The sequence below is a fragment of the Rutidosis leptorrhynchoides genome, chromosome 7, assembly GCF_046630445.1.
Source record: "Rutidosis leptorrhynchoides isolate AG116_Rl617_1_P2 chromosome 7, CSIRO_AGI_Rlap_v1, whole genome shotgun sequence".
Taxonomy (NCBI): domain Eukaryota; kingdom Viridiplantae; phylum Streptophyta; class Magnoliopsida; order Asterales; family Asteraceae; genus Rutidosis; species Rutidosis leptorrhynchoides.
This window is the reverse complement of record NC_092339.1, coordinates 303,355,074-303,366,630: the sequence shown is the minus strand read 5'-3', so window position 1 is coordinate 303,366,630 and position 11,557 is coordinate 303,355,074.

Here is an 11,557-nt window from a genome sequence, read left to right as displayed (position 1 = left end):
TGTTCATGGTCCACAACGTGTCGGATGCAATTACTATCCTTTGTAGGAGAAATAGTAAAGATCACCCTATAATTTTTCGGTCTGGCACAAGGTCCTGTCTTCGACCATGCTATGCAACCACCGTTCTTACGGTTGACACCCGATTTGGTTCAGGTGACCTAATGAATTCTGATGAATTCTCAGGATTTTACGTTCAATGATAATGAACGCATTGAAAATAGGTTTTCAGAAAACAAATCGGTTTTAATTTGATCAAAATATTTTCTCGTTCAAGCTCGAGTTTAGATATCATCGAATTTCATGAGTTTGTAATTCTCAATCTTTAAGGTCAATCTCAAAGATTGAGTAATATCAGGCTTAAAAGCTGATTTTTAATCTTTTAAGAAGATTATCCTTTCTGGGGGTCTGATTCATTAGTCTTATTAAGCTAATTTACACGGCGCCCTCCTCATTTTACGAGACAGATCCTCTCATGGTTAGGATAAGTCTGACCACATGGCGACCCTGTTTGATGCTGAGATCCTTAGATTTCCTGCTGATTTTAGAGATGACTTTTCTAGATTTTTCGTCAACCTACATCTGGTCTGGACGACAACTTCCTGACCTAAATCAAGAAGCGCGTGTCTTTTTCGGAAGACTACTTCCTTTTAATGATGGAATTTATTCATCGTGTAGATCCATCTTTTCTTTCAAATTGTGTTATTATAAACCGGGTAAAACAGTTAATTTAGTCAAAACAAAAGCACCTGCAATAACTATGATGCCCCGTACAAAACCATCGTGTACGAATCATCAACAACAGGATCATTACAAGGTTAAGTACTATATGCGTTTTCAAAAAGAGTTTGCATTCATAAATAAAGTGATGTCTAAACCAACATCGAATGTTTTACAAACCAAAAGCATGCTTCACTAAGTAGAAGCAAATAATAAGTGTATGTGACCACAATGGCCGTTACAAATCATAATTCAAAAGTACTAAAGTTTGAATGCAAGGTAAAGTAGTTCATGCGATGACAACTCTAAGCAGCGGGTGTCTATAGCACGACTAGTACACAGCGGAAGCTAACCTCAAGCACCTGAGAAAAACATGCTTAAAAATGTCAACACAAAGGTTGGTGAGCTATAGTTTAAGTATAACAGTAAGTAAGGTAGGCCACGAGATTTCAGTGCTACAAAGAGCGTTTCAAAACAGTATGATAAAGTATATGTTAACCGCGGGCACTTGGTAACTAACTTAACGTTTATACCCCCTGAAAGTACACTTGGCAAGTGCGTATGTCTACGAAGTATTAAACACTCGTTAAATGCTAACGCTACTAGCCCGAGTGGGGATGTCAAACCCTATGGATCCATATCTAAGATTCGCGTTCACGGTTCAAAAACCAATGATTAAACGTTACCGAGCTAAAGGGAATGTTTATGCCGTTGTATAACCCACACATATATAAAGTTTAAGTACTCGTGCCTAGTATGTAAAACATAAAATCTGCATGTATTCTCAGTTCCCAAAATAAGTTAAAGTAAAAAGGGAATGCTATAACTCATAATGATAATGTAGTCGTAAAGTCGAGTCGGGAAAAGGTGTGCAAGTAATCGGTCCGAAGGTCCTCAACCTAAGGCAAATAGTACTAAGTCAGTAAATCGTCTTAATAGGTTTAAAAGTATGTAAATAAGGTCTTAAGGTTCATCATCATTCATCATCAAACAAAAGGCGTAAAGTAAGTTTCGTTTATGAAAGTAGTTTAAAACAAATACTGATTTCAGTCAGTCACCACGGCCTCTACCCTTACTGAAATAAGGTGAGACCAGTGGCCAAGGCTCCGTATATGAGTCCTTTAGGTGTGATAAAATTTACAGAAGCAAACTCGTCTTTGTTTGACCGTGGCGAGGGTCTAAGTGCGAGTAGGTCAGAAATTTCTGCACAACGTTAAAGGACATAGTGACAATCGGAGGGCCATAAATCCTAAACTGTAACTCGGATTAAGACGAGTCCTATATAAAAAGTTATCTACTCAAAAAGATCTATTTTAAAATCAATGTCTCAGTAGCCCAGGTCTACTGGTCTGTTACAGAAACAGTAGGACAGAGGGCTGTAAACAGAAAACGGGAAGTTAAAAGTGAGTTCCGGTGGTCTTGGTGCTTGATGTTCATAATGGTTCTCATCCTTGATGCATATAGCTTCAAGTGTACAACTTGTTGATGTGTTTGCATCATCTTGACCAAGATTTGACCATCATAACCCAAGTGCAAGTCTAAGACATGAAGCACAACTCACTTAAGAGTTGTATGAAGTTTGATGAACCAAAGTTACATCAAAGTCTTAGATCTAACACATACATGAACTTTAAGACTAATAATAAGTTACAAACTTGAAGTAAACTTATGAAATCAAGATCTTAAGTAGTAGAACATAGTTCTTAGTTAGATCTTGAAGATCCAAGACTCAAAAGTCTAGATCTAACATAAGTGTACAAAGTTATAATTAAAAAGTTTCATTTACATGTTCTTGAACTTTTAAAGTTACTTTTAGTTCAAGATTAATGAGATCAAAGTTAACTAGTAACATTTGACCAATCACAACCAACAAACAAGAAATTAAAGTGCATAAAATGAAGTGATAAACTAAGTAAACAAGTAAAAGGTTCATGGTTTGTTCATACTTTTAAAGATTCAACCAAGGTTTGATCTTTAAGTAAAGTAAACTTTAAGTTTACTTCAAGAACTACAAGTATGAGTTACAACACAAGAACTTTCTTTCTTTAAACAAGTATTGGAGATCATAAACTAAGAAGTTTATATCTTGTGTGTTCTTGTTATGAACAAGATAATTATGTAGAATGAAACTAGGTAGTTTGATTCTTGAAACTAATAAAGAACAATAACAACAACAATATGAAACAAGTAACAACAAGAAACAAGAAATCAAACAAGCAAGTAACAAAAGATGATGATGATTATGGGGTGACTTGGTTCGGTTTTGGGACAAAGAAAGAAAAGAGAAAAGCTTCATGTTACTTACAACTTTGAGAGAGAAATGAGAGAAGAAGTTTGAGAGCAAATGAGTGTGTGTGAGAGATGAGGGAATACTACAAGTAATAAGTCACAAAAAAAAAAGAAAATGAACCCTCCCTAGCTACATGAAGGCCGACAGCCTGCTGTCCATAAAGGGGAGAGGGAATGTTTTGTGGTCACTTGCAAGTAAAGCTTCAAAAGTGTGGATAAAGAATGGTTATGCATGGGGATTGTGGGAACTAGATTCCAATTGATCAAAACTAACTAGTTCACATATAATTTGATACTTACACATGAAAGACTTGGGCCAACTAGTCCATTTAAAAGGTAGGGTGGGCTAATCAAGTCCATGTACAAAAATAAAGCCCAAGTTTGTAAGTAATTAACAAGTAATCCAATAAAAGCCCAAGTAATTAACTAATAGTCTTAGTTAATTAAAATGATTAATAAAATAAATCATGAATGCAAATAATACTTGAAAATATTATTCGTGAAGTTTCGTGTGTCACAAAGACGTTTCGGGCACTTAAAAGTCAAGTACGGGCAATCATGGCAACTTGTAAATGTAATAACGTACATTCGTTTAATCACACGTATTAATAATAATTATTATTAATAAATAAATGTTGGAAAAATCCAGGGTCGTAACATTACCCACCTGTTAAAAAAAAATTTCGTCCCGAAATTCAAGCTGAGGTAGATGGAGGAGTTGGGAAAAGGTGAGGATACTTCCGCATCATTTGATCCTCTCGCTCCCAAGTAAACTCAGGTCCTCATTTGGCATTCCATTGTACTTGGACGATCGGAATCTTGTTGCGTTTCAAAGTTTTGATCTCACGATCCATAATTTCAACAGGTTCCTCCACAAAGTGGAGTTTGTCATCAATCGTAAGTTCTTCAAGTGGTATGATAAGTTCAGGTGCAGCAAGACACCTCTTCAAGTTTGACACATGGAAGGTAGGATGAACTGAGCTCAATTGTGTTGGTAGATCCAAACGGTAAGCAACGGGTCCAACACGTTCCAAGATTTCAAAAGGACCAATGTATCGTGGGTTTAACTTTCCACGTTTTCCAAAACGGATCACACCTTTCCAAGGTGCAACCTTCAACATTACACGATCACCAACATTAAATTCAAAGTCCTTACGTTTAAGATCAGCATAACTCTTTTGACGGTCACGAGCAGTCTTTAGTCTAGCTTGAATCTGAGCAATCTTCTCCGTTGTTTCATGGACTACCTCGGGTCCGGTGATTTGCTTTTCGCCTACTTCGGTCCAACAAATAGGAGATCAGCACTTGCGGCCATATAACGCTTCAAAAGGTGCAGCATTGATGCTAGAGTGATAACTGTTGTTGTACGAGAATTCGGCTAGTGGCAAATGCCTTTCCCAGGCCTTTCCAAAATCAATGACACATGCACACAACATGTCTTCCAACGTCTGAATCATTCGTTCACTTTGCCCGTCAGTCTGAGGATGATAAGCAGTACTCATGTCAAGACGAGTTCCCATAGCTTCTTGCAAAGAACGCCAAAATCTAGAGGCAAAACGGGGATCGCGATCGGAGATGATCGATAAAGGTACACCGTGTCGTGATACAACCTCCTTAATGTATAATTGAGTAAGTCTTTCCATCGTATCAGTTTCCTTCATCGCTAGGAAGTGTGCAGATTTGGTAAGGCGGTCGACAATAACCCAAATGGTATCGTATCCTCCCACCGTCTTTGGCAGCTTGGTGATAAAATCCATTGTGATCCTTTCCCACTTCCATTGTGGGATCTCCGGCTGTTGAAGTAACCCAGAAGGTCTCTGATGCTCGACTTTAACCTTCGATCAAGTCAAACACTTACCAACATAAGTCGCAACGTCCTTCTTAAGATTCGGCTACCAATACTGTTCTTTAAGGTCGTGGTACATTTTGCCCGCTCCAGGATGAATCGAATATCTCGATTTGTGTGCTTCATTAAGTATAAGGTTCCGTAGATCTCCATAAACAGGTACCCAAATTCTTCTGGCATAACATCGGAGTCCAGATTCCCTAACCTCGAATCGAGAGACAAGTATGTTCAAATGTTCGTGAGATATATTCTCCTCCTTGAGAGCCTCATCTTGGGCTACTCTGATTTGACTGTTAAGGTTCGAATGGATGGTGATGTTCAGAGCCCTAACACGAAGAGGTGCTCCTCTCCTTTCGGCTTAAAGCGTCAGCTACAACATTGGCCTTGCCAGGGTGATAACGAAGTTCATAATCGTAGTCGTTGAGCGTCTCGATCCATCGACGTTATCTCATATTCAGTTGCTTCTGATCGAATATATGTTGGAGACTCTTGTGATCGGTGAAGATAGTGCTCTTAGTTCCATACAAATAGTGTCTCCACAATTTAAGCTCAAAGACAATGGCTCCAAGTTCAAGATCGTGCGTAGTGTAGTTCTGCTCATGAATCTTCAATTGGCGGGAGGCATAGGCAATAACCTTTGATCGTTGCATCAGTACACAACCAAAACCACTCCTCGATGCATTACAATAAACAACAAAGTCATCACTGCCCTCAGGAAGTGATAGGATAGGTGCGGTGGTTAACTTCTTCTTCAAAGTTTGGAATGCTGATTCGTGTGCGGGTTCCCAAATGAACTTCTTGCCCTTGTGAGTCAGTGCGGTTAAAGGACGCGCAATCAGAGAGAAACCTTTGATATACCTTCGGTAATAACCAGCGAGACCTAGGAATTGGCGAATGTGAGTTGGAGTAGTGGGGGTCTCCCACTTGCTGATGGCTTCAATCTTGGTGGGGTCTACTTTGATACCCTGGTCGCTCACAACATGACCCAGAAACTGAAATTCCTTCAACCAAAATTCACACTTGGAGAGTTTGGCGTAGAGTTGCTCTTGCCTCAAGAGTTCAAGTACTAGTCGGAGGTGTTGTTCATGTTCTTCTTCGCTCTTAGAGTAGATGAGGATATCATCTATGAAGACGATAACAAACTTATCCAAGTACGGCTTGCAGACACGATTCATGAGGTCCATGAACACGTCAGGTGCATTTGTCAAACTGAATGGCATCACGAGAAACTCATAATGACCATAACGGGTCCTGAATGCAGTTTTCATCACGTCACTTTCCTTCACCCTCAACTGGTGATAACCGGATCGCAAATCAATCTTTGAGTAAACGCTCGATCCTTGTAGTTGATCAAAAAGATCATCAATTCGTGGAAGAGGATACCGATTCTTGATAGTTAATTTGTTGAGTTCACGGTAGTCAATACACATACGGAAGGATCCATCCTTCTTCTTTACAAACAACACATGTGCACCCCAAGGCGAGAAACTTGGTTGGATAAATCCACGGTCAAGTAGTTCTTGCAGTTGGCTTTGTAGTTCTTGCATCTCGGAAGGTGCGAGTCTATAAGGTGCGCGAGCTACAGGTGCAGCTCCTGGCACTAAATCAATCTGAAACTCTACTGCTCTCTGTGGCGGTAATCCAGGCAATTCCTCTGGGAAGACATCGGAAAATTCGTTCACAATTCGAACGTCGTTCACGCTCTTCACCTCAGTTTCTACTGCTTTCACATGTACTAGGACAGCAAAACGTCCCTTCTTCATAATCTTTTACGCTTTCACGCAACTAATGAGGTTCAACTTCGAGGTACATCTTTCTCCATAGATAACCAGTGGTTCACCATCTCCTTGTGGTATGCGAAGTGCTTTATCTCCACAAATAATATCGGCCCTTAACTTGCTCAACCAATCCATACCGACGATCACGTCAAAGCTTCCCAGTTTGATAGGTATCAAGTCAATTTCGAAATCTGTACCAGCTATGTTGATAATAGCTCCACGACTAATATGGTCAACCTTTTCAATTTTTCCATTGGCGACCTCGACAAGCATACTCTCTTTTAATGGGACTAATGACCAATTAATCTTATCGCAAAAATGTCTACATACATAACTTCTATCCGCACCAGTATCAAACAAGACAGAAGTTAAAAGATTGTTGATTGTGAATATACCTGTCACCAAGTCGGGGTTATCGCGTGCATCCCTTGCATTAACATTAAAATCTCTACCACGGGGTGGTCCACCATCTTTTTGCTTATTTGGGCACGCATTTCTGAAATGGCCCATCTGTCCACATTCGTAGCACTTCTTAGGTCCATTGGTGTTCGGCTTCCCATTCAAAGTGGTGACCTTGCAGTCTTTCCCGATATGCCCAGACCGTTGGCATTTCTCGCATAAAACATTGCAATACCCAGTGTGGTGTTCGTAGCACCTCTTGCATTGTGGTAAGGTTCCCTTGTAGTTCGGGTTGGAGTTGGCGTTGTTGTTGGGGTTGGGGTTTCCACCGTTGTTGTTTCCTCTAAAACCCTCATGTCGTTTCGCCGGGTTCTGATCATAGGTCCTTCCCCTGTTGTTGTTGTTGTTGTTGTGGTTATCCCATTTGCGTTTCTCACTAGTACCCGCTTCAGACCTAGTTTTCTCCGGTTCATCGATGGTTATTTGATTCATTAAAGTATGCGCCATGCGCATCGCTTCGGTAACATTTGGTGGTTTGGATGAGGTGACGTTTCCCTTAATGCTCTTAGGGTGTCCCCAGAAGTATCTCTCCATACGCTTGAATTCCGGGGTGACCATGGTCGGACACATCAGGGCTAGTTCCAAAAATCTCCTGTTGTAACCATCAAGGTACTTCCCAACGGCCTTTAACTGTATGAATTCCATCTCCATCTTTTGTATACCGATTCTCGAACAATACTCATCAATCATAGCCGCTTTGAATTCCCCCCATGGCGTAGCATACGCCTCATCGATACCTTTCGCTTGAGCTAATGTGTTCCACCACGTTAGTGCGCAGTCAGATAGCGTGCAAGAAGAAAATTTGGTTTTGTTGTCCTCCGAACAGTTGCTAACTCGGAATACTGATTCAAGTTTCTTGAACCATCTGGTGAGACCAACCGGTCCCTCGATTCCACTGAAGTTATGTGGTTTACAGCTCTGGAATTCCTTGTAAGTACACCCATTTCGAACGGGTGGGATAATCGGTGGTGGTGGCGGTGGAGCTTGGAGGTTTCTTTCTGCTAGGGCTGCAGCTTCTTGGATCATCTCTTCAATTTGAGCAGTAGTAGGTATGGATCGACCGTTAGCCATGGTGTTCTAAACAAAAATTTTGACTCAAGTCAAAATCCAGTATGCAAGTAGTAATAATACAGTATATAGTAACCAACATGAAATCAAAACATCACATGCTATTAAATAACGCATCTAGGTACAAATACCACAGAATCATCGTACAGTAATTTAAATAGAACATCGTGCAAGAATTAAATAGCACAAAGTTCCATTCATTAATAATAATAAGTTTCATACATCTGAATAAGTTCGTACAATACATGAGTAATACAATAAACTACAACTAGATTACATAACGAAATCTAAATACAAAAGTCCTACGGTGAAGGTGGGTGAAGGATGTCCATAACCTGAGACATCTGTTCCTCAAGCTCAGCTACCCGAGCTTGGAGGATCTCCACCTCACTTGTCAATTCCTCGACTGTAGGAGATGGTGGCGCAGGCGGTGCCGGTGGTGCAGGTGGTGCCGGTGATGCAGGTGGTGCAGGTGGTGCCGGTGGTGCGGGTGGTGCAGACCTCACGAAACGAGGTGCAAACGTTCTGGCTCCAGAAATAGTCAGTACGTAACGGGGTTCCTTACGTATCAGTGGGTCGGCAGGGTACGGCACAAGCCGCTTACGGGCAGTAACCCTCCGACGCCGACCAAAAGCGTCAGTGAAAGCATGACCTCCATTCACCCCTGGAATGACGGTGCGATCAGGACGGTACCGCTTCTTCGGCGGGGTGGAGGGTGCCTGTATAGGTACATCATCAAGGTTCTCTTCATCGGAGTTACTAGAGTCATCTGTAGAGGAGTCATCGGATGAAGGATCATCAGAATCATGTGGTGGTGACATGGGTGGTTGAACTGGTCGTCCATGAGCGGCCATCATATGTCTGTATCTGAATGGCGGAATCAGCACTAAACGTCCATCTGGAGCGCGTCGGCACGACATGCACATATGGTTACGGAATGGCCCTTCCCCGAACTCCGCGGGGATCACAACACCACCGATGCGGGGCTGTGACTCCGAGGATCCGGGAGTAGACGGAGCTGGAATCTCTACAGGGTCCACGTGTCCATCGATAGTAGCCACTGGTGCGGCGGCTGGCTGCTAGTCCGGGAAGATGAAGCGCCAGGGTCACTCGTGCGTATCGGGATCGGTGTGTCAGCAGCAGCAGCAGGTGGGGTGGCTGAAGAGTCTAAACTGCCCAAAACGATAGCAGTGGTAAATCCGACATCTGAACAAGGAAAAATAAATTTTCCATGTCAGTAAGTCATAAAGCAAGCACGCATTAGGTGAACAGTTTAAATCACGTGTAACAATAAGTAGCATGGCAATAACAGCAAATCGTACGAAGGTAGCATGCAATCGAAAGCAAGTAATAGCATGCAGTAGTGAAATCATGAAGTAGCAGACGGCATATAGCAGTAACAGTAAGCAGCAGCATGCAGTAAGTTCAGCGAAAATACATAAACTAGCAAGTTGTAGATTAGTCCTATTAGTGAATCCTACTCGGGTCGGTCTTAGACTCACTAATGCAACCTAATTCCCAACAACCAACGCTCTGATACCAAATGTGATGCCCCATACAAAACCATCGTGTACGAATCATCAACAACAGGATCATTACAAGGTTAAGTACTATATGCGTTTTCAAAAAGAGTTTGCATTCATAAATAAAGTGATGTCTAAACCAACATCGAATTTTTTACAAACCAAAAGCATGCTTCACTAAGTAGAAGAAAATAATAAGTGTATGTGACCACAATGGTCGTTACAAATCATAATTCAAAAGTACTAAAGTTTGAATGCAAGGTAAAGTAGTTCATGCACAACTCTAAGCAGCGGGTGTCTACAGCACGAATAGTACACAGCGGAAGCTAACCTCAAGCACCTGAGAAAAACATGCTTAAAAACGTCAACACAAAGGTTGGTGAGCTATAGTTTAAGTATAACAGTAAGTAAGGTAGGCCACAAAATTTCAGTGCTACAAAGAGCGTTTCAAAACAGAATGATAAAGTATATGTTAACCGTTGGCACTTGGTAACTAACTTAACATTTATACCCCCTGAAAGTACACTTGGCAAGTGCGTATGTCTACGAAGTATTAAACACTCGTTAAATGCTAGCGCTACTAGCTCGAGTGGGGATGTCAAACCCTATGGATCCATATCTAAGATTCGCGTTCACGGTTCAAAAACCAATGATTAAACGTTACCGAGCTAAAGGGAATGTTTATGCCGTTGTATAACCCACACATATATAAAGTTTAAGTACTCGTGCCTAGTATGTAAAACATAAAATCCGCATGTATTCTCAGTTCCCAAAATAATTTAAAGTAAAAAGGGAATGCTATAACTCACAATGATAATGTAGTCGTAAAGTCGAGTCGGGAAAAGGTGTGCAAGTAATCGGTCTGAAGGTCCTCAACCTAAGGAAAATATTAATAAGTCAGTAAATCATCTTAATAGGTTTAAAAGTATGTAAATAAGGTCTTAAGGGTCATCATCATTCATCATCAAACAAAAGGCGTAAAGTAAGTTTCGTTTATGAAAGTAGTTTAAAACAAAGACTGACTTCAGTCAGTCACCACGGCCTCTACCCTTACTGAAATAAGGTGAGACCAGTGGCCATGGCTCTGTATATGAGTCCATTAGGTGTGGTAAAATATACAGAAGCAAACTCGTCTTCGTTTGACCGTGGCGACGGTCTAAGTGCGAGTAGGTCAGAAATTTCTGCACAACGTTAAAGGACATAGTGACGATCGGAGGGCCATAAATCCTAAACCGTAACTCGGATTAAGATGAGTCCTATATGAAAAGTTATCTACTCGAAAAGATCTATTTGAAAATCATGGTCTCAGTAGCCCAGGTCTACTGGTCTGTTATATAAACAGTAGGACAGAGGGCTATAAACAGAAAACAGGAAGTTAAAAGTGAGTTCCGGTGGTCTTGGTGCTTGATGTTCATCATGGTTCTCATCCTTGATGCATATAGCTTCAAGTGTACAACTTGTTGATGTGTTTGCATCATCTTAACCAAGATTTGACCATCATAACCCAAGTGCAAGTCTAAGACATGAAGCACAACTCACTTAAGAGTTGTATGAAGTTTGATGAACCAAAGTTACATCAAAGTCTTAGATCTAACACATACATGAACTTTAAGACTAATAATAAGTTACAAACTTGAAGTAAACTTATGAAATCAAGATCTTAAGTAGTAGAAAATAGTTCTTAGTTAGATCTTGAAGATCCAAGACTCAAAAGTCTAGATCTAACATAAGTGTACAAAGTTATAATTAAAAAGTTTCATTTACATGTTCTTGAACTTTTAAAGTTACTTTTAGTTCAAGATTAATGAGATCAAAGTTAACTAGTAACATTTGACCAATCACAACCAACAAACAAGAAATTAAAGTGCATAAAATGA